At 40.6% G+C, this 25,215-nt stretch overlaps 1 protein-coding gene across 2 annotated transcripts in view; it reads left to right on the forward strand.

Moving 5' to 3' along the window:
* Window positions 1-483: 483 nt before the first annotated feature.
* Window positions 484-25,215, forward strand: part of GMPR (guanosine monophosphate reductase) — a 74,952-nt gene continuing 50,220 nt past the window's right edge. The window contains exon 1 of one of the 2 annotated variants that reach the window (XM_073810388.1): window positions 484-562. The gene's annotated coding sequence lies outside the window, so the exon portion shown is untranslated. The remainder of the gene's footprint in view (window positions 563-25,215) is intronic. The other variant, XM_073810389.1, reaches the window with a different exon arrangement.

Genomic DNA, 25,215 nt, shown 5'->3' on the forward strand with positions numbered 1-25,215 from the left:
GCATTACTATTACTGTTGTATAGCATTACTATTACTATCAAAATTACTATGGTATATGTGAAAAATGTTTGAAGATGACCTATTCTACGTGTGTGTGTACGTGTAATTATTCCATTGAGACAACTTTTTACCTTCCTTAAGTCCATGGAAATATAGAAGTCAAGTATATGTTCTAGATCTTTTTTTTTCTATGGCAGGGATCCCCAGTCTTTTCCTGGTGTTATGGACTGAATTGTGTTCCCCCTCCGCAAATGCATATGTTGAAACCCTAAACCCCAATGTGATAGTATTTGGAGATAGGGCTTTTAGGGAGGCAGTTAAGTTTAAATGAGGTCATAAGGATGAGATCCTAACCTGATTGGACTGATGTCCTTATAAGAAGAGGAAGAGATACCAGAGATCTCTCTCCTCTCTCTCTCTCCCTGCACACTCACAGAAGAAAGGCCATGTGAGGACACGGCAAGAAGGCGGCCATCTGCAAGACAGAAAGAGACCTCACGAAAAACCAACCTTGACAGCACCTTGATCTGGGACATTCACCTCCAGAATTGTGAGAAAATAGGTATCTGTTGTTTAAGCCACTCTGTTTATAGTGTTTGGTTTTAGCAGTGCTAGCAGACTGTTACACTGATGATGATCCTTTAAATGATCACTTGGAAAGAAATGTTGATAATGAAAGCTGCTGACACAGATGAGGCAGGTTATGAATTAGGCTGCAAGGTCAAGGTTATCTGGCAGCTGGTGATCAGACTGCTGGCAAATATATGATGACTTCCGTATGGTGAGATTTCCTTAATGATGCAGTAAGAAGACTCACTGTGGGCAGATCACTGGGGAATATTTCCTAGAGGACATGAGGTGGGCAATGAAACATGGGAGGTTCTAGGGGTGGCATTTAGGATGGAAAGATAGTATGACCAATGGCTCCGAGGAGAAGAGGCCATGACTGTGCCAACTGTGAGTAGACCTGAGGCAAATTTTACCCACAGAGGAGTGATGGGCTCTGTCCCTACCCTGAGATTCACCAGCACAGTTACATGGAAGGGGTCCCCAGTTGCTTTGTGCGTGAACGCACTTTGCCCCCCAGTTTGATTTAAACTCTGTTAGGCTAAGGACTCCTTGACTGACTTTCTCCACTTGCTGGGACCTTCTGCTCTTCTGCATTTCCATCTTGGTATGGAGGGATCACATCCTCCCAGGACTTTCATTATCACCTCTACACTCTCTCCTTTATTTCTGTATCCTTTAGGACATCACATGGCTGCCCACTCCCTCAGACTCCACCCTGCACCTCTTCATTCATCAACTCCCTCAGTACCTTCATGGACCTCATACAACCTGTGAATATCCTAAAAACCATTGAATTGTACACTTTAAAATGGTGATTTTTATGGTATATGAATTATATCTCAAATTTTAAAGTTAGACTACTATATTGAAAAAAATCATCCCTATAAAAATATAACTAAGAAATGGGCTTCCCTGGTGGCGCAGTGGTTGAGAGTCCACCTGCCGATGCAGGAGACACGGGTTCGTGCCCCGGTCTGGGAAGATCCCACATGCCGCGGAGCAGCTGGGCCCGTGAGCCATGGCCGCTAAGCCTGCGCATCCGAAGCCTGTGCTCCGCAGCGGGAGAGGCCACAGCAGTGAGAGGCCCTCGTACCTAAAAAAAAAAAAAAAACAACTAAGAAACAGATTGAAATACGGAATAATTTTTATTCTGCTAAGATTAAATGTTGGTGTTTGATAATCAATATAAAATTTTATGATATTTGTTTTAAATTGTTTTAAAACCCATTGGTAAATAATTGAACAAAGATAGTGGAAGCATGGGAGAAATGAATAGAGTGAAGGGCATTTCTGTAGGAATGAGTCTGGGTAAAGTGCAGGAGGAGGGAGGCAATGAGAGACTGGTGGGAGATCTATCTGGGAGGAGAATAAATGCTGGCTGAATGAATAGAGTTTCACATTTTTTGTATTAGGGTAAACAGGAAATTAACAGCAATCGCTTGCATTAACATTTGAACAAGTTTTAACACTGCTATACATGCCAGTGGAGCCGGTTTCAGACTGAACCATCTTGTATGGGACGTGAGCTTGCAAATGGAAAGACGAAGAATTCTGAAAACATATGCTGGTGTCAGTTTTTACAGGCAGTGTTTGAATTTGCATTTTAATGTTATGAGAAATGTCTTTAGTGAATAAAGCCTGTGCTTCTGGGTAAAGGATAGTTTACCCTCTGAGGGGTTCTCAATTCTTTGACTCTCCACCTCATTTGGGAGTTCCTGGACCTTCCACATTCTAAAGTAGGGTTCCTCCCAAAGCAATCACCACCTCATAAAATGTGCAATGGGCTGGGCTTTTTATTGAAGGAAACAGTGATACCATCTCAAGAACTTTGCTTTGTTTCTCCCCATCCAAGCAGAAAGCATGTGGTGGTGAGTAGGTACATTATAAAGTTGGAACTAGAAAACATGTTTATGGCATAATGATTACAGGGCCCCAGTAAACACGAAGAAAAAGCAAATGAGGATTTAATATATCATGAATAACATAATTTACTGAGCTTAAAAGATCTTGAGAGAACATTATAGAACAACGTTCTCATTTAAAATATGGGAAAACTGAACTCCTCTTCTGGGAAGATGGAGAAGTACTTTTCACTATCCCTTCTGCTAATGCGACTGAAACCCCTGGACGTTATATATAAGACAAAGGTAAGAAAACTCTGAAAGGTGGAGAAAAGAAGGCAGACTAGCAAGGGAATCTCAGGACCAAAGGACCAATTCTACACAATCTCTTCCAGAAAAGAGAAGAGGAAAGATCACTTCCCAATTCATGGTTATGAAAAAAGTCTTACCCTGATAACAAAAGCAAAGACAGTACCAAAAGCTACAAAAAGCTACAGCTAACATTATACCTAATGTTGAAAGACTAATTTCTCCCTAAGACTGGCAACAAGAGAAGGATCTCTGATTTTATTACTTATATTCAACATAGTGCTGAGTTAAAAATACAAAATTAAAAATACAGTACTGGACTTCCCTGGTGGCGCAGTGGTTAAGAAGCTGCCTGCCAACGCAGGGGACACGAGTTTGAGCCCTGGTCCAGGAAGATCCCACATGCCGTGGAGCAACTAAGCCTGTGCGCCACAACTACTGAGCCTGTGCTCTAGAGACCGTGAGCCACAACTACTGAGCCCACGTGCCACAACTACTGAAGCCTGAGTTACTAGAGCCTGTGCTCCACAACAAAAGAAGCCACTGTGATGAGAAGCCTGCACACCGCAACGAAGAGTAGCCCCCACTCGCTGCAAATAGAGAAAGCCCGCATGCAGCAACTAAGACCCAAAGCAGCCAAAAATAAATAAATAAATTTATAAAAAAAAAAATACAGTACTGTCTATAATCAGTCAAAAAATGGAAATACCTTTTCAACAAATGGTGCTGGAGCAATTGGACATCCGTGAACAAACAAATTGAACCTTGACCTAAGTCTCACACCTTATACAAAAATTAACTCAAAATGGATCATGGACTTAAATGTAAAGCATCAAACTATAAAACTTTTAGATAAACAGCATCAGAGAAAGTCTTCAGGATCTAGGGCTAGGCAGTGTGTTAGACTTGACACCAAAAGCATGATTCATAAAAGAAAAAATTAATAAATTGAACATCAAAATTAAAAACTTTTGTCAGTGAAAGACCCTGTTAAGGGGATGAAAAGGCAAGCTAGAGACTGGGAGAAAATATTTGCAAACCACATCTTTGACAAGGAGTTATATCTAAATGATATAAAGACCTCTATAGTTTCAATGGTTAAAAAAAATCAGGGCTTCCCACTGGTGGCGAAGTGGTTTAGAATCTGCCTGCCAATGCAGGGGACACGGGTTCGAGCCCTGGTCCGGGAAGATCCCACATGCGGCGGAGCAACTAAGGCCGTGCACCACAACTACTGAGCCTGCACTGTAGAGCCCACGAACCACAACTACTGAAGCCCGCGCGTCTGGAGCCCGTGCTCCGCGACAACAGAAGCCACGGCAATGAGAAGCCCGCGCACCGCAATGAAGAGTAGCCCCCTCTCGCCGCAACTAGACAAAGCCCGCGTGCAGTAGCGAAGACCCAATGCAGCCAAAAATAAATAAATGGCCCTTAAAAGAAACAATCAACCCAGTTAGAAGACTAATCCAAAATTCATAGACAGACATTTCACTGAAGAACACATACAGATGGCAAATAAGCACATGAATATATGTTCGACATCATTAGGGAAACGTAAACTAAAATCACAGGGAGATCACTACACACCCAACAGAATAATAAAAGACAGTGACTCCAGGAAATGCTGCCGAGGATGCAGAGAAACTAGATCACTCATCGATTGCTGGTGGGAATGTAAAATTGTACTCTGGAAAACAGCTTGACAGCTTCTTAAAAAACTAAACACACGTCTACCATATGACCCAGCAACTGCGCTCCTGGATATTTATCCAGAGAAAGGAAAATGTGTATTTATGCAAAAACCTATACACAAATGTTTTAGTAGTTTTATTTAAACATCTCATAAAGGAAATTTTAAAGGTTGATAGGATCCTAATAGTCATTGAGCATTCAACATTAACTGTCTAATAGAAGGGTAGGCCAGATGACCATTAAGTTCTACTTCAAATCTGAAATATTGATTTTATGTAAAAACCCTCTGCTAGGTTTATGAGAGAATACAAAAAACAGGTGTCCCTGACTTCCAAAACTCTCACCTGTAAGGCCGGTACAGACAGGGTTGGAGATAGGGAGACCACTGCAACTGAAGCTGTCTATGGAAATGAGGATACAGATCAGGTGCATTGAGAGGAGGTAACCTGAAAATTAGCCGTAATGCCCAGGGTCACAGATGATACATGGAACTTTTGTCAAGGGGAATGTAAGTTGAGACTCTAAGTGAATAGATTGTTCCTAGAGTCAAAGAGGTCAGGGATGAGGTCTGTGTTCTGGAAACGGGAAGGGATGGAGAGAATTGTATTGAGACAGGCAGTCAGAGTGGTGAGGCTGGGTTGTTCAAGATCACGTGCCACCGTAAGGATGTGTATCTCTTTTATGCAGTGCTCTGTGGTCATTCTCCAAAATTTCCAACTCCCAGTTCTTTGTTTTTGTTGTGTTGAGTGTTTGTTCAAGTTTCTCAGTAAGTATGTGTATGGTGACAACTCTCCACTCACTGTCCTTTCAAATATTAGTCATTTCTGTCTAAAAGAAGGAATCATAACCCACCTCTACTTCTGATGCTTGCTTAGCCCCAGCCTCAGATGATCTCTAGACTATTGGGGGAGGGGGTAGGAGAACACTGCTGACCTTAAACCCCTTTAAATTTACTGCCCTTCTTTTCTTCCCTGTAGTAGTCAATAGACCTATTTAACCCAAGTTCTTTGGGATATATATATAATCCCAGTGTTTGTCTGTCCTTCCTCCTCAGCAGGGTCTGAATTTATCTGATGACTGCCAGCCATACGTCTGTGTCAGATGGGGCTTACCCTTTAGTCTGCCCTATTTGTCTGGTAAATCACAGTATTATTCCGGGTGCTTTCCTACTAAGGCAGACAATCAAAGCATAGGCAGCATCTCTTCTGAGTCTATTTTTCTAATCCCTGCCTTTAAAATTCTGCCCACCACTGGAGTGTAACACCTTTATCAATTTCCTCTTAATTAACTAGACTCTCTTGCAACTATCCCCATCATCAACCAATATTTGTTAAGAATCGCAGAGTGTCATTGTTGGACAGGGAGAGCATTTCATTAGAGCAACTATGAAACGTTACTAATGTGTAGACACAACAGCAGATACAGATATTTGCAATCTGGGGCGTCTGAAAAACTGTAGATTCGAAAGCAAGTGTCAAAGTGCCCTCTAGTGGTGCGTACAGCACACTGACTGTCAGTGTCCTTTCTCCAGAGCAAAGGGAACACAGGTTGCAAAGATACAGGACTACTGGAAACCTGGCTTTTTGAATCCTATTCTCAGTTTCTTCCAGAAACCCTGAGATTCAGACAGGATGTGACACATGAAGATTTAAGTTATTAAAAAGAGGCTTCCGGCATCCAAGACCAGGAAGAGATAATGAATACGGAGAGGCTGTAGAAAACACTACACTGTATGCTAAGGATGAGTGTCCTCGGCCTTTCTTACCAGTCTGCTCGGAAAAATTGAGTTCTGCTTAGCAGTTTTTCAGCCAGGAGTGACACTCTTTTATTGGATAATGATTTATTGCGTTATTACACGTTGACCTAGAGGGAGCGTGTCCACTAGGCCACTTCTCAATTTGATGACAAGAGAACAAGATGGGCACATCTCCAGGCGAGGGACCCCAATCCGCTGCCGCCGATCCGCCACAGAGCCCAGAGGCTTTGTGTGCCGGTGTCCTTAGCTACACCAGTAATGGACATGGAGATGTGTGCACATCAATTTTTATCCATCTGTCATGTTTTAGAGGAATTTTCTACATCCTTTTTAAAATGGTAAGTTGCTTTGGCTCTCGAGTTAATTTCCTCTCTTAATTCAATGAATTATCCCCCAAGAATCTAAGGCTTTGGTGATCTCTGAGAATGCTTTCAGATGTGAAATAGAATTATCCTAAGTCTTCTCAAAGCTCAGCTTATTCTATGTTGGGCCTTAAATGAGGCTTAACTGTACCAGAATTTTACTATATGAGATATTCCTTAAGATGGGTAGCTCACCACCTGACACGTGGAATTCTTTCTATCCTGTGGCAGAGTGGTGTGTGGTTGAGGTGTATATATTAAGCTTCTACATGAAGCTGTCAGTCAGAGACGGGGCAGATGCCCCCAATTAATTTCAATATTAACATAAATGTACTGAAATAATACAGTCGATCAAACATACTAGGTGCCACAAAAGAAAATAGAGGTGGTCTTGCATTTCATCAGAAACAGAGAAAACAAGGCACCGACAAAAAAAGTTAGAAAGGAGGAGTCCGTTTCATTCCTAAAGAGAAAGTTAGTAAATATGCATATTTGTAAATCTTTGCGTTTTTCAAGGAAGACTTCTTAGGATTTTCATTTGATGTTGTTTTTATTTTTAAAAAGAGGTTGAAAGAAGGCAGAGAGATCAAAGAGGGGAGCTGGAAATTAGGAGCTGTTTCCAAGACAGCAAAAGGGAGGATGAAATGTTATGGATTTGAAGGAGACAGCATTTGACTAATGCAAAGAACGAGGCGAGAGGAAACGAGAGACATCCTTGGCGAAACTGAGAATAGGAAACACGCGACTCAAGTCTGAAGCTTCTGTATTTAAAGCTCCAAACTGCCCTCCGGCTGCCCCCAGCGCCCAACCCCCCTCCCAGCTCGTAGGCCCGCCAGGCTTCCGTGTCTTTTCTCCCTCCGAAGAAATTTCACCTCAGAAAACCAGAGGCACACTGAAACTCTTGACTTCTCGCGGAGGCTGTGGAATTTCAACATGAGGTAACATCTCGGGGAAACCTACCTAGCATGATTCAAAATCGAGGGACGGCCTGTCCAGGGCCCCTAGTAAGTCCGTTTCAGACATCCAAGGGCTGGAAAGTTACTGAAGACAGAAAGTTACAGATTCTCAGAAAAACCACATCCTATAGAAGCACAGCCAGCTTGGATACAGCTGGGGACCAAAACAGATATGAACCCACCCCCTCTTTCCTGCTGTTTGCCCTTTGAAGCCCAATAAAAGATTCAAACGCCCACCCCTTGGTGCCAAAGCCACTCCATGCGTCTGGCCCCTTTCCTCTCTTGGAAAGTGAATAAAAACTCTTCTTCTCCTCTTGCTAATATTTCTGTGAATTCTTTCACAGTCTGCGTTGGCTCACCTAACATTTCATGCTAGACTTTCTCCAAGGGGGGCAAACACTTCTCAGGAGCTGGGGTGGCAGGAGCCTGAGGCTGGGGAAGAGTGAAATGTATGTGAAAGTCTATGTTTAGTCTTTTTTTTTAATTTTAATTAAAAAAATTTTTTTTGAAATATAGTTGATTTACAATGTTGTATTAGTTTCAGGTGTACAGCAAAATGATTCAGATATATATATATATATATATATATGTATACTTTTTTATATTCTCTTCCAATATAGGTAATTACAAGATATTGAGTATAGTTCCCTGTGCTATACAGTAGGTCCTTGTTGGTTATCTATTATATATGTAGTAGTGTGTATATTTTAATCCCAAACTCCTAACTTATCCCTCCCCTACTATGTTTGTTAGTTTGTTTGTTTGTTTGTTTTCTATGTTTGTGAGTCTATGTTTTCTATGTTTGTGACTCTATTTCTGTTTTGTTTGTTTTCTGTGTTTGTTTTCTACGTTTGTGAGTCTATTTTCTATGTTTGTGAGTCTATTTCTGTTTTGTTTGTTTTCTGTGTTTGTGAGTCTATTTCTGTTTTGTAAGTAAGTTCATTTGTATCGTTGTTTTTAGATTCCACATATAAGCGATATCATATGGTATTTGCCTTTCTCTGTCTGACTGACTTCACTTAGTATGGTAATCTCTAGGTCTATCCATGTTGCTGCAAAGGGCATTATTTCATTCTTTTTTATGGCTGAGTAGTATTCCATTGTATATATACACCACATCTTCATCCATTCCTCTGTTGATGGACAGTTAGGTTGTGATACATGTTTAGTCTTTAACATGAACACACATTTTGACATTACTCATTAATTCATCTGAGTTCATTTTTACATAAAATAATATTAACAATAACATCACGGTACCATTTATTAAATTATATGTTCCAAGCACTGTGATAAAGACTACATATACATTATCTTACTTAATCCTCTCATGAAACCTCTTAAAATGGGTATCAATATTATCTGCATGTTTACACGAGCAAATAGGCTCAGAACGGAGGCAAAATTTGCCCAGGAATGGCTGACAAGTGGTAATGCTGGGTTTCAAACCCAGGTGTGTCCTGTCAGCAGAATGACCTTGAAAACTGGACCTCTTCAATCAGATAAAGCCATGAGAGAAATCCAAAATTCAATTCGCTACCACTGTAATATCTGTAAGAGTGGCATGATCTCAACAGGCGAGAAGTTTATAAAAAACTTTTCAGGATTCCATCAAGTTCAAAGATTTTAAAAGTTGGCCAGAAGTGAGATCATACGTTAGGCGACAAAACAGGTTGAAAAGGTCGTATGAAAAGGTCTCACTTGCCAAAGCTGACACGATTTAAGCCTCAAAAAGAGAATAATGACTGTGCCCTCTGATATATATTAAATCTGGAAAACCATGGGGTCTATAGTGAGATGCAAAAAGTGAGAATTAACAGGGTTTTTTTTAATCTATAAAAGCAGGTGAATAGAATGCATATTTATTGAGCCTTGTTATTGCTGTTGTTGGCTCATTTATTAAATCAATGAAGAATACAGAATGTAGAAAATTAACAATTGAAAAGCACTGACTGACTGAAAGAGAATATCAGTTGACCAGCTTCATAAGTAATAACCTTCAGTCACTGAAAATCATCTAAAAATACAAAATTTAATTATCTATAATGTTCAATATCTGAAAGGGTTATGTCATCTCGTTTTTAAATATGAAAGAATGGAAGGTTCCATGAGGCCTGGAGACCTTCGAACGTGATAGGAACGCATCACGTTCGAAGATCTCCAGGGTTACAAGAAGAAAACATTCACACATCTAAAGTTTATCAGTGAGGTGGGAGCTGGGGCCTCCGGTCTACTCCTGCTGGAGTAGAGAAGAATTAGGTCAGGTGCATAATTTAAATCCAGGGAGACCACTGCTCTCTTGTTGTCATGGAGTCATAAAGGAACAGCAAGAACCAAGCACGTTCCATCAGGGTCACAAATGAGAATCCAGGCAGCCTTCAGCTGTAAGTCTCCCTCAGTAGAGAATGTTGGTGAACTGGTAGGGTGACCATCTTCCTTAAACGAATAAGTGTTTTTCAACCTGGGGGGAATTAAAAATTCAGAATTAAGTACAGAAATGCTTAAGAGAATCAGAACACTAGTGTCAATACCCTTATGTTAAGAACGTGTCTGCATATTTGGTATTTTGCCTGTAAGCCTTTTCACTACAATTTGAAATGTGTGTTTGTGCAATCGACTTAAACGTATGATTTTAAGGTGAAAGTCGTTCTCAGTATTGAAACTTCTAAGAGAACTTTGGGTTTACTTTAGTTTATTGGATTTGTAACAGTTACTTAGTTCTCTGGAAGGCTTTGCTTGGTATTGATAAATCAGGTCACTGCTGACTTAAAAGGGAAAAGCTTAGGTTGATGCAGCTGCTAAAGGCACTTCCCCAACAGAACATCAGCCCTGGGTCTTGGCGCCTTTGCCATTTCCTCATCCAGCCCCTCCCTACCTCTAGTTCACAAAAGGGGGCTGTGATAGAAAAGGCTGCCCGCGCTTCAGCGGGCTGCTTCCTCCATCCGGTCACAAATTCTAGGTGCAGCCAGATGGGTTTTCCATGGCCCCTATGTCCTCCACCCTGTCCAAGACAATGCATAACACTCAGCAGCGTGCTTGGGCACAGAGGGGACAAGGGAACAGATAAAAAAAATGCTTGCTTGTGTCTGGCTTTTCTAATCTAGCAGCTTCTCATCGTGTGCTTTGCCCTGTTTGTACACGGTGTCGTTCAGGGAACCCAGTGCCATCCCGCACAGCACCCAGTGGTGACGTTATCAAACCTGCCCCCCCCCAACCTGGCAACTGACTCTTTTAAACTTCCTTGGTCAATGCGATACTCCCATGACTTAGTTGTAATACTTCTAGTCTCTGGATGGCCCAAGGCTCTCCCTTGCAGGAAGGCAATCCTATTATTACAGCAAAAAATTGTTCCAGAAATAGTCTCACTAGGGAATTTCCTTGCTAGGAAATTTCTCTTAACATAGTTTCAGCCCAAGGTTCTCATTCTAAAGAACAAGTTTTCCAACATGTATGCAAATGGCAACCATGTAATTTGTACCACCCTCAGAGCTCTGGCAAAGTAGAAAGAAAGAAAATGAAACCTCAAAGCAAAGGTTAAGTAAATTTGTTTTAAATGGCCTGAGGCCCTTCCAGGGATGATGCGTGATGCATCTATAAGCCAGGGAGCCACAATTCAACTGGCTCAAAATACATGCAAATATCAGGAGGAGATCCAGAGTCCAGCTCTTCCTCTAGGACCTGGAGGACACATTGCTGTCATTACCAAAGGTAACTTATCTTCCAGGGTTTGTAAAGAGTGGGTGTGGGTGCCCCAACATATTTATTCCTGCCAGAAGTCTGATTCTCTGTAAAAGAACATTAGGGGGAAAAATAACTGCCTCTCACCCAGGCAGTTTTTCTTCATCACTCCTGATGACTATGTGTTCATTTCACCACCCTTGGGAATAGCGACATCTCATGGCAGGTCTGGCCCATGATGCAAATGGAGAGCCAGAGACAGCAAACCGTGGCTACCTCTTAACTACCGGCAGCGAAGTTGGCCCTGACAGCCCTGAAGTCACTTAGAGGAGGCAGCTTTCACCACTCTGTGGTGGCTTCAGCCCACGAGGTGGAGAAGAGTTGACCCTGTTCCATCTTTGACAGACAGGGGAGTCCACGGTGAACAGGGAAGAAACTCCATGGAGATACAGAAGAAGTAACTTCAGGAATAAACTAGAAAACCTCGGAGCTAATGTTAGTTAGGATTCTTATCATCTTTACTTCATAATACGCTGCTAGGGGCCAGGGTGAGGTGAGCTAGGCACCTCAGGTGCAGACTTGAAGGAGGGGCTCAGGCTCAGGGCCCTGTGTGCTGGCCCCGCCCTCCTTCCCCTCTTCTCGCCACGTCTGTTGTCTTGAAGACTCTCTGTATTCGTTTGCTAGGGCTGCCATAGCAAAGTGCCACAAATAGGGTGGCTGAAAACAGCAGATATGTATTCTCTCACAGTGCTGGAGGCTAGAAGGCCCAAATCAAGTTGTGGGCAGGGCCGGTTCCCTCTGAGGGCTCTGAAGGAGCATCTGTTTCATGCTTCACTCCTAGCGTCTGAGGACAGCCGTCAACACTTGGCATTCTTTGACTTGTAGATGCGTCACTCCAATCTCTACCTCCACCTTCACCTGGCATCCTCCCTATGTGTCTCTCTCTTCTTCTTCTAAGTTGGCCAGCTATACTGGATTAGGGCCCTCCCTAATGACCTCACCTTAACCTGATTACATCAGCGACAACCCTATTTCCAAGGAAAAAAAGTCACAGGTTCTGGGAGTTGGGACTTCAACATGTCTTCTGGGGGGACACAATTCAACCCATAATGGTCTCTTACAATAAAGGTGAACAGTTCTAATCCTTGGAAGGGCACATTTACAGCCAGTGCCAACTATCCATCACTGAGCAACAAACCACCCCCATAACTTAGTGGCTTAAAACAAGAATCATTTTATTTGCTCGTGATTCCGCTGTCTTGCCAGTGGTCACTCACATGGCTGCGTTCAGCTAGTGGCTCAGACGGGAGCAGGGCTCAGCGGCGAAGGCTGGGCTTCTCTCTCTCCATTAACTCTCTGGACCTTTCTTTTTTCACGTGACCTCTCCCCCTGGTCTTGCCAGCAGGGTAGCTTGTCTTCTTAACAGTGGGTCAGTACTCCCAAGAGGACAAAATGGAAGCTGCTAGATCTCCTTAGGCTTAAATCTGGAGTTGGACACAGCATCATTTCTGCAGCATTCTATAGGTTAAAACAATTTCCAGGGCTAGCCCAGGTTCAGGGGGAAGGGAAAACCCAAGGGCATGAATACCAAGAGGAGAGAGTAGTTTGAAGCCACCATTATACGAGCCTATCATAGCCTAGTAAAATATAGGTACAAATGTTTGCCCTTGTACATCCACAGAAGGGGGAAATATGATGAGGAGATGAACCCCCTCCCTCTTAACGAACTCCACATTTCATAGTCTGAATATTAAAATTGCAGCTAACAGAGAGGTCCTTAACACTTTCCTCCTCCAGGGAAAGATCGTGACCCTTTTATAGATCCTAAAAGTCTAGCTGGACAAACGCAGTAACCTTTCTCAGCTCTTGATCTTTAGCACCCCTTTCAAACAGCCTTTTTGAAATTTGCTACCTTTGGTCTAAAAGTTCCACTTTGGCCCCATCTACTGAGTGACATCATATCTCTCTTCTTCCCCGGTCCTTCTCCCCTGCTGACCGCAGGCCAACCTTGGAGGAGCTCAAAGGTAGTCGTGGGGATACAGATGCAAGAGAAAGCCTGTAATGTGGGTGATTAAGGAACTGAGGCATACGAGTCCCCAGGACTCTTCCTCCTTTCCTGTGATAGAGTTTTTAGAAATGGCGAAGTTTCAAAATTCTAAGGCTGAGATCCTTCTTTCTTTTTTTTTTTAAGTGAGGGTCAAACTTCTTCTTTTTTTTAATTATTATTATTATTTTTGGCTACACCACGTGGCACGTGTGATCTTAGTTCCCGGACCAGGAATCAGACCTGTACCCCCTGCACTGGAAGCGCAGAGTCTTAACCCCTGGACCACCAGGGAAGTCCCTGGGGTCTTTTTTCCTTGATAGGCCTCTGTAAAAAAAATTTTTTTAATTTGACTTATAAATAGAATAATGAATCAACTGAATTTTAAAGTTTAAAATTAGATTTTATAATCTGTAATTTTAATACATTAAATATTGACTTTAAAAAACAAAGTAAATCTCTGAATAGTCTCCCTGCGCACAAAAACACTCTCAAAGGTGCTAAAAATGTGCATCTATATTTAATATGTATGACGCCCTCTGGGCTGCTATCCATAAAGTGATAGTTTGGTAAACTGTTTTACATTACTACCAGACATGAGGAATAAGAGGTAATTATGAAGGATATGTAAAAGTGGGAAAGTTCTTTTGTATAATGGAAAGCAGAAACTGTTCTCAAGGAGACAGTGAGGGGTGCTGATTAAAAACTTGGAGTTCAGAATTGGTGACCTCCATCCAAACCCTAACTTGCCATCTACTCATTACTGGCGTTGGGTAAGTCACTGAAGCTCTCTGTATTCGTTCCCTGGGCTGCCATAACAGAGTACCACAAACTGGGTAGCTTGGAAGAGCAAAATGTATTGTCTCACAGTTCTGGAGAGGAGGAATCCTTCCTCATCTCTTCCTCTGCCAGCCATCCTGACATTCCTTGGCTCATAAATACATCACTATAATCCTCCATCTTCACAGGGCATTCTCCCTATGTCTCTGTCTTCACATGGCCATCTTACAAGGACTCCAGTCCTATTGGATTAGGGACCCACCCTACTCCAGTATAACTTTTCTTAACTAATTACATCTGCAATGACCTTATTCCCTAATAAGGTCACATTCTGAGATACTGGAGGTTAGGATTTCAACCTGTCATGCTCTCCACCTGTCATGCTCTCCAAGGGAGGTCACTGCCTAGCTCAGTGGTCTGCATAAGGAAAAATCAGATTACAGGTGCAATGCACAAGGCATACTATATTGTGTATATAGAGTATATACACAGTAAATGATAATTAGTGTAGAAATGGACCAACATGAAATTATTGACCCTATGTAAGATACAACTTACAAATGTAAAAATTAATAATAATTATATCTCTGGAGGAATTGTGCAAAATTTTTTTTAATGTATTAAGTATTCCTCAAGTCAGCTGAACTTTGTTTATTACAATGACTGTGAACTTGAGGTGTTGGCAAATGTCAACAGCATGTCAACGTAGAATCCATCAAAAAATTTGAAGATAGCTGTGCAAAGAAGTGGCAGCAATACCCAAAAGTAGCAGTGGATGGTGCAAAACTCACTGCTTTGGTGCTGGGGGATTTAAAATAGTTACTTTCAACTTTTGATTCTTTAGAGGCTAATTATCTGGTCTGCAGATTATGGAAGCCCTTCTCCTGCACTTAAGACTTTCAGACTCTGCTTATTGTAAGCAGCCCTGCCGTCATCATTAAGACATTCATCACCAGGTGCCCAGTGATGGAGCAGAGAGGAATGAAATCGTTGAATTTTGAAATAGATGTGCATTTTTGGAGGGTTTCCTGTTTCAATTACTGTGAAAAATCATTAAGGACTGTTATGGACTGAATGTGTCCCCCCAGAATTCATGTCTGGAAGCCTTAACATCCAATGTGATGGTATTTGGAGGTGGGGCTTTTGGGAAGTGATTAGATTTAGTTGAGGTCATGAGGATGGGACTCTGATGATAGTATTAGTGCCCTTATAAGAGGAGGAAGAGACCAGAGCTCTCTCTCTGCGCCATGTGAGGTTACAATGAGCAGATGGCTGTGTAAAAGCCAGGAATGGAGTCCTTTTCAAGAACTGAATCTCCCAGTACCTTGATCTTAGACTTCCAGCCTCCAGAACTGTGAGAAATAAATGTTTGTTGTCTAAGCCACCCAGGCTGTGGTATTTTGTCATGACAGCCTGAACTGACTAAGACAAAGGGGGAAAGAATAAGGGATTCAATGTTAAAGCAAAAAGGGGTCTTAGGGAATATGTAATCTAACCCTTAATTTAGAGATGATAAAATTTGTGGCCCCAAAAGGTGGAGTGTTCTTCTCATTGTTACATGGTTTGTCAGAAAGCATGTTAGAAAAAGGCCACATAAGAATCTGGATACCCTAAACCACACATCCCTAAATTTCTGGTCCTTCTGATCAATATGTGTTGAATGAACGAAAGAAAAATTAAGAACTTCAAATATACAGTATGATAGTGCATGAAACAGTGGGAGGAAGTTTACACTCTCATGGTTTGGGGAAGTGGATTTTAATGCAGCACACTTCACACTGGGGTACTTGGACCCTGGGTCACCCAACGGCATTCCAAGGCACATGCAGACAGGAATCGTTTGAAGACAAAATCAGTTTCCATCCTTGTGTTCAATTTCCATCCACCAGTGATGGAGGATCAGGTTCCCTTTTCACCCCTGCCCTTGCACAATTGTACAATTGAGGTTCCCTCCTTCCCAAAAGAAAGGCATCCTTCCACGCAACCTGATCTTCACTGTGTGGCATTGTCCTGGGGTAGAAAACCCCCGGGTGCTCTTTGAAATATTCGTGTGAGTGTTGGAAAAGGGTACAGATCCTTTGGCAACTTTGGTTTCTAAGTTGTGCTTTCCAGAAAAATAAAGAAGGACATAATCAAGGTATCAGCTGGTAGATCGTCGTTATAAGTTAATGTTTGTGATAGATCACTGTTAGATTTTTAGCATTTAACACAGAGATCAAAGAAATGGGCGAAATTGCTATAACAAAACTCCTTCATTCCCATCTACTTACATGACCAAAGTTTCTCATAACTCCTATCTACAAAGACAAACACAATAATAGGAATGGAATTGATGCTGAACTCTGTCTCATTCTAGCAATAAACAGTAGTCATGAACAGGTACAAGAATTAATAGGGGAGGGGAGTCCTATATCTATGTAGGGCTTCACATGAATTCTAGTTCTTTACTTTCGGCTATGTGAAAGGTTTGTACTGCCTCACCCCCCTGTGAAGTGAGGTGTGGCCATGTGACTTGCATTGCTAATGAAGTGTGAATGGCGTGGACGTGTATCACTTGCAGGCAGAGACTTTAGAGCTTTTGCACTATTTGCCACGCTTCCTGTTTCCTGCCCAGTGATCATGGAAACACATGTTGAGATGAAGCCTCCAAAAGGCTGGGTCCCAGAGTAATGACCATGAGCAATGCCTCTTGCTGAATGGAACAGTCGTATGAGCAAGAGATACACCTGTGCTGTGTTAAGTACCTGAATATAATCCAGCCCCTCCAGATGAATAGTTTTTTATTTATTTATTTATTTTTTTTATTTTTTTATTTTTTTTTTGCGGTACGCGGGCCTCTCACTGTTGTGGCCTCTCCCGTTGCGGAGCACAGGCTCTGGACGCGCAGGCTCAGCGCCCATGGCTCACGGGCCCAGCCGCTCTGCAGCATGTGGGATCTTCCCAGACCAGGGCACGAACCCGTGTCCCCTGCATTGGCAGGCGGACCCTCTACCACTGCGCCACCAGGGAAGCCCTTTAATTTATTTTTTTACTGAAGTGTAGTTGATTGACAATGCTCTGTTCTGCTGTACAGCAAAGTGATTCAGTTATACATATATAAACATTCTTTTTTTAAATATTCTTTTCCATTATGCTTTATCACAGGATATTGAATGTAGTTCCCTGTGCTATACAGTAGGACCTTGTTGATATCCATTCTATACGTAATAGTTTGCACCTGCTAATCCCAAACTCCCACTCCATCCCCCCTCACCACCCCACCTTGGCAACCACAAGTCTGTTCTCTATGTCTGTGAGTCCATTTCTGTTTTGTGTGTTATATTTTAGATTTCACATATAAATGATATCATATGGTATTTGTCTTTCTCTCTCTGGCTTACTTCACTTAGTATGATCATCTCTAGGTCCATCCATGTTGCTGCAAATGGCATTATTTCATTCTTCTTTATGATTGAGTAGTATTGCATCGTGTGTGTGTGTGTGTGTGTGTGTTTATCACATCTTTTTTATCCAGTCATCTGTCAATGGACATTTAGGTTGTTTCCATGTCTTGGCTATTGTGAATAGTGCTGTTATGAACATAGGGGCGCATGTATCTTTTTGAATTACAGTTTTTTTCTGGATATATGCCCAGGAGTGGGATTGCTGGATCATATGGCAACTCTGTTTTTAGCTTTTTGAGGAACTTCCATACTGTTTTCCATAGTGGCTGCACCAACTTACAGTTCTACCAACAGTCTAGGAGGGTTCCCTTTTCTCCATACCTTCTCTGGCATTAATTGTTTGTAGACTTTTTGATGATGGCCGTTCGGACTGGTATGAGGTGGTATCTCATTGTAGTTTTGATTTTCATTTCTCTAATAATTAGTGATGTTGAGCATCTTTTCATGTGCCTGTTGGACATCTGTATGTCTTCTTTGGAGAAATGTCCAGACGGATAGTTTTAATAAAAAGTACTTCTTAATGAAATTTTACTTTTGATGCTTAATAATTATTTATATACATAATTTATTTAAGTTGTTTTGATCAATTGTGTCAAATAAAAGTCATAGTTCAACCCAAAAGAAAATGTGAATGATTAGATCATTATGATCACAGGAAATAATAAAGTATAAATTTTGATTTCTATGATTTTTGTGGCAGAGAAGTGTGATGGAGTGATCAAGAAAAGTGTTTTATCCCAATGCAATTCATTTCATAAAGCTTGAAATGGATTACACTAGGATAAATTCCTGAGGGAGATATGGAATGGAAATAGGAATTGAAGGACGAAAAGGAACAATATGAAATTTCAACTCTAAAAGTAGAGTTTTTTCATGTATTTTTCAACTGAATGATGATAAACACTAAGTAGTCCTGTTGTTAGTTTTCATTTGATATGTTTAAAAATGATATAATGTTTTCACTTGAAATAAGCTAGGAATTACATCTTTTGCAACTAAATTTACAATTAAGAGTTTTAGATTTCAATTAAAAATATGCAAGAGAATAAGTAGTTTTGGAGGGATACTTAAAAAAAATTGAAGGTGACAATTCTTATCTATCTAGGGCAGGGTTGTCTGAACCTTGGCGCTTTTGAAATTTTACGTTGGATAATTTTTTTGCTGGTGGACGTCCTATGCACTGTAGGGTATTAAGCAGTATCCCTGGCCTCTGTCTACTAGATGCACTAGCATCCCACCTTCCTAGCTGTGACAACCACAAATGTCTCTAGACATTGCCAAATATCCCCAGGGAAAGCAAAATTGTTCCCACACAAGAACCACTTGATCTGTGGGTAAATGCTTTTTTTGTCTTCCTGTTTCCACTCTCTTCAAAGGCGTGAGTTGTCCAAAAATGCTGACAGTGACCCTAGGATCCCCTCAACCTTATTCCTATTCTTCTCCAAGCTTAAGAGAAGTGGCCAAGAAATGACATCTTATACCAGAACCAGTAACTCATTTATATTTCCTGCCTGCCCTGGCTACCCCCGGTATAAATTGAATTCAGTTTTGATGAAGAATGAGAAACTTGAGTTAGCACTGCTCAGGGCTGTTCCGTGCCAAACTACTTTCTGCCCAGTATTACATTAGCTACATGAACACACACAATAATACACAATAATTCAATATGTCCAGGAGAAGAGAGATTTTGATTTTTTGGAGATCTTACTGATTCTTAACAAATGGGATATTTTTAGTACTTGAGGAGTAATAGGTACGGGAAAAGAGATTTTATGAATCAGTAGAAGCAAAAATAAAGGCAGCTCATGAAGAAAATGGGCTAAGGGTCAACAGCCAAGTAGAAAAAAAAGAAGAGTGGCCGTCACCTTGTTTTGTACATTCTGCACGTACACCAGCCTGAGCTGAGCGCTGAGGTCTTCATTCATTCGCGCAGGAGGAGGGAACATTATGGTCTCATTAAACATCTGCAGAAGCCAGATACTATGTGGATATTTAGCTTTTTTTGGCCTGAGTTTTGGGCTGTTTTTCTTGCAACCCTATTTAACAACTGCAGCCCTGAAAGGACAAGAAGAACACAGGGAAGAAAGCTCTTGGTTTGGAAAGTCTAGAGAAGCTAATTATTTAGATGCTCAAAGGACAAGAAGAACACAGGGAAGAAAGCTCTTGGTTTGGAAAGTCTAGAGAAGCTAATTATTTATGTGAAGAGCCAGGAGACCAGATTTGATTTGAGTTTGCCCCCTCTGGTATTGGAAGAAAAAACATCTGCTTCTTGGGGAGCCCAGAATAGTTCAGTGCTTGGTTTCTTACTGTGCTCTGCTCTCACAAGAGGACCCCTTCCCTTTAAAAATTAGAATAAATCAAAAGCATGATGGGGGAGAGTGCTATGAGAACACAATGTTGAAATGCTTCCTCTTGCTTGCTCTCTCCCCTTATTTTTCCTCCAAATTTTCATAATCTCAAGGGAATAAAAAGCAAATTACTTATCATTATTGGCTTCTCCGCTGTAGGAGAAGCTTAACTCTTCCTACTGGTGTCCCAGGCCACCTAGTCACTGAAAGCAAGAATGCAGCAGTCCTGGTAGCCAGCTGATACAGATGTTAGAAGGTAGAGTATGTGGTCATCCACTAGAGGGCAGACAGCAGAAGCAAGAAGAACTACAATCCTGCAGCCTGTGAAACAAAAACCACAGTCACAGAAAGATAGACAAGATGAAAAGGCAGAGGGCTATGTACCAGATGAAGGAACAAGATAAAACCCCAGAAAAAACAACTAAATGAAGTGGATATAGGCAACCTTCCAGAAAAAGAATTCAGAATAATGATAGTGAAGATAATCCAGGGCTCAGAAAAAGAAAGGAGGCAAAGATCGAGAAGATGCAAGAAATGTTTAACAAAGAGCTAGAAGAGGGATTCCCTGGTGGCACAGTGGTTGAGAGTCCGCCTGCTGATGCAGGGAACACGGGTTCGTGCCCTGGTTCGGGAAGATCCCACATGCCATGGAGCAGCTAGGCCCATGAGTCATGGCCGCTGATCCTGTGCGTCCAGAGCCTGTGCTCAGCAATGGGAGAGGCCACAACAGTGAGAGGCCCGCGTACCACAAAAAAAAAAAAAAAAAAAGACCTAGAAGAATTAAAGAACAAATGAACAGAGATGAAGAATACAATACCTGAAATGAAAACTACACTAGAAGAAATCAATAGCAGAATAACTGAGGCAGAAGAACGGATAAGTGACCTGAAAGACAGAATGGTGGAATTCACTGCTGTGGAACAGAATAAAGAAAAAAGAATGAAAAGAAATGAAGACAGCCTAAGAGGCCTCTGGGACAACATTAAATGCAACAACGTTCACATTATATGGGTCCCAGAAGGAGAAGAGAGAGAGAAAGGACCAGAGAAAATATTTGAAGAGATTATAATTGAAAAATTCCCTAACATGGGAAAGGAAATAGCCACCCAAGTCCAGGAAGTGCAGAGAGTCCCATACAGGATAAACCCAAGGAGAAACACGCCGAGACACATAGTAATCAAACTTGCAAAAATTAAAGACAAAGAAAAATTATTGAAAGAAGCAAGGGAAAAATGACAAATAACATACAAGGGAACTCCCATAAGGTTAACAGCTGATTTCTCAGCAGAAACTCTACAAGAAGGGAGTGGCATGATATACTTAGAGGGATGAAAGGGAAGAACCGACAACCAAGATAACTCTACCCTGCAAGGATTTCATTCAGATTAGATGGAGAAATCAAAAGCTTTACAGACAAGCAAAAGCTAAGAGAATTCATCAACACCAAACCAGCTCTACAACAAATGATAAAGGAACTTCTCTAAGTGGGAATCACAAGAGAAGAAAAGGACCTACAAAAACAAACCCAAAACAATTAAGAAATCATCATAGGAACATACATATTTATAATTACCTTAAATGTGAATGGATTAAATGCTCCAACCAAAAGACACAGGATTGCTGAATGGATAGAAAAACAAGACCCATATATATGCTGTCTACAAGAGACCCACTTCAGACCTAGAGACACATACACACTGAAAGTGAGGGGATGGAAAAATATTCCATGCAAATGGAAATCAAAAGAAAGCTGGTGTAGCAATACTCATATCAGATAAAATAGACCTTAAAATAAAGAATGTTACAAGAGACAAGGAAGGACACTACATATGATCAAGGGATCAATCCAAGAAGAAGTAACAATTATAAATATATATGCACCCAACATAGGAGCACCTCAATACATAAGGCAACTGCTAACAGCTATAAAAGAGGAAATCAACAGTAACACAATAATAGTGGGGGACTTTAACACCTCACTTACACCAATGGACAGATCATCCAAAATGAAAGAAATAAAGAAACAGAAGCTTTAAATGACACAATAGACCAGATAGATTTAATAGATATTTATAGGACATTCCATCCAAAAACAGCAGATTACACTTTCTTCTCAAGTGCTCATGGAACATTCTCCAGGATAGATCACATCTTGGGTCACAAATCAAGCCTCAGTAAATTTAGGAAAATTGAAATCATATGAAGCATCTTCTCTGACCACAACACTATGAGATTAGAAATCAATACAGGGAAAAAAACACAAAACATACAAACACATGGAGGCTAAACAATACGTTACTAAATAACCAAGAGATCACTGAAGAAATCAAAGAGGAAATAAAAAAATACCTAGAGACAAATGACAATGAAAACACGACGATCCAAAACTGTCATGGGATGCAGCAAAAGCAGTCCTAAGAGGGAAGTTTATAGCTATAAAAGCCTACCTCAAGAAACAAGAAAAATCTCAAACAATCTAACCTTACACCTAAAGGAACTAGAGAAAGAAGAACAAACAAAACCCAAAGTTAGCAGAAGGAATGAAATCATCAAGATCAGAGAAGAAATAAATAGAAACAAAGAAAACAAGAGCAAAGATCAATAAAACTAAAAGCCAGTTCTTTGAGAAGATAAACAAAATTGGTAAACCATTAACCAGACTCATCAAGAAAAACAGGGAGAGAACTCAAATCAATAAAATTAGAAATGAAAAAGGAGAAGTTACAACAGACACCGCAGAAATACAAAGCATCCTAAGAGACTACTACAGGCAACTCTATGCCAATAAAATGGAGAACCTGGAAGAAATGGACAAATTCTTAGAAAGGTATAACCTTCCAAGACTGAACCAGGAAGAAATAGAAAATATGAACAGACCAATCACAAGAAATAGAAAATATGAACAGACCAATCACAAGTAATGAAATTGAAACTGTGATTTAAAATTTTCCAACAAACAAAAGTCCAGGACCAGATGTCTTCACAGGTGAATTCTATCAAACATTTAGAGAAGAGCTAACACCCATCCTTCTCAAACTCTTCCAAAATATTGCAGAGGAAGGAACACTCCCAAACTCATTCTATGAGGCCACCATCACCCTGATACCAAAATCAGACAAAGATACTACAAAAAAAGAAAATTACAGACCAATATCACTGATGAATATAGATGCAAAAATCCTCAACCAAATACTAGCAAACAGAATCCAACAACACATTAAAAGGATCATACACTATGATCAAGTGGGATTTATCCCAGGGATGCAAGGATTCTTCAAAATACACAAATCAATCAATGTGATGCACCATATTAACAAACTGAAGAATACAAACCATATGATCATCTCAATAGATGCAGAAACAGCTTTTGACAAAATTCAACACCCATTTATGATAAAAACTCTCCAGAAAATGGGCATAGAGGGAACCTACCTCAACATAATAAAGGCCATATATGACAAACCCACAGCAAACATCATTCTCAATGGAGAAAAACTGAAAGCATTTCCTCTATGATCAGGAACAAGACAAGGATATCCACCCTCACCACTATTATTCAACATAGTTTTGGAAGTCCTAGCCATGGCAATCAGAGAGAAAAAGAAATAAAAGGAATACAAATTGGAAAAGAAGAAGTAAAACTGGCACTGTTTGCAGATGACATGATACTCTACATAGAGAATCCTAAAGATGTCACCAGAAAACTACTAGAGCTAATCAATGAATTTGGTAAAGTTGCAGGATACAAAATTAATTCACAGAAATCTCTTGCATTCCTATACACTAATGATGAAAAATCTGAAAGAGAAGTTAAGGAAACACTCCCATTTACCATTGCAACAAAAAGAATAAAATGCCTAGGAATAAACCTACCCAGGGAGACAAAAGACCTGTATGCAGAAAACTATGACACTGATGAAAGAAATGAAAGATGATACCAACAGATGGAGAGATATACCATGTTCTTGGATTGGAAGACTCAATATTGTGAAAATGACTATACTACCCAAAGCAATCTACAGATCCAATGCAATCCCTATCAAATTACCAATGGCATTTTTTACAGAACTAGAACAAAGAATCTTAAAATTTGTATGGAGACACAAAAGACCCCAAATAGCCAAAGCAGTCTTGAGGGAAAAAAACGGAGCTGGAAGAATCAGACTCACTGACTTCAGACTATACTACAAACCTACGGTAATCAAGACAATATGGTACTGGCACAAAAACAGAAACATAGATCAATGGAACAGGATAGAAAGCCCAGAGATAAACCCACACACCTATGGTCAACTAATCTATGACAAAGGAGGCAAGGATATACAATGGAGAAAAGACAGTCTCTTCATTAAGTGGTGCTGGGAAAACTGAACAGCTATATGTAAAAGAATGAAATTAGAACACTCCCTAACAGCATACACAAAAATAAACTCAAAATGGATTAGAGACCTAAATGTAAGACCAGACACTATAAAACTCTTAGAGGAAAACATAGGAAGAACACTCTTTGACATAAATCACAGCAAGATCTTTTTTGATCCACCTCGTAGAGTAATGGAAATAAAAACAAAAATAAACAAATGGGACCTAATGAAACTTCAAAGCTTTTGCACAGCAAAGGAAACCATAAACAAGACAAAAAGACAACCCTCAGAATGGGAGAAAATATTTGCAAATGAATCAACGGACAAAGGATTAATCTCCAAAATATATAAACAGCTCATGCAGCTCAATATTAAAAAAGCAAACAACCCAATCCACAAATGGGCAGAAGACCTAAATAGATATTTCTCCAAAGAAGACATACAGATGGCCAAGAGGCACATGAAAAGCTACTCAACATCACTAATTATTAGAGAAATGCAAATCAAAACCACAAAAAGGTATCACCTCACACCAGTTAGAATGGGCATCATCAGACAATCTACAAACGATAAATGCTGGAGAGGGTGTGGAGAAAAGGGTACCCTCTTGCACTGTTGGTGGGAATGTAAATTGATACAACCACTATGGAGAACAGTGTGGAGGTTCCTTAAGAAACTAAAAATAGAATTACCATATGATCCAGCAATCCCGCTTCTGGGCATATACCCAGAGAACACCATAATTCAAAAAGACACATGCACCCCAATGTTCATTGCAGCACTATATACAATAGCCAGGTAATGGAAGCAACCTAAATGCCCATTGACAGACGAATGGATAAAGAAGATGTGGTACATATATACAATGGAATATTACTCAGCCATAAAAAGGAACGAAATTGGGTCATTTGTTGAGATGTGGATGGATCTAGAGACTGTCATACAGAGTGAAGTAAGTCAGAAAGAGAAAAACAAATATCATATATTAACACATGTATGTGGAACCTAGAAAAATGGTACAGATGAACCGGTTTGCAGGACAGAAGTTGTGACACAGATGTAGTGAACAAAC

Source organism: Tursiops truncatus, chromosome 10, assembly GCF_011762595.2.
Source record: "Tursiops truncatus isolate mTurTru1 chromosome 10, mTurTru1.mat.Y, whole genome shotgun sequence".
NCBI classification, from domain to species: domain Eukaryota; kingdom Metazoa; phylum Chordata; class Mammalia; order Artiodactyla; family Delphinidae; genus Tursiops; species Tursiops truncatus.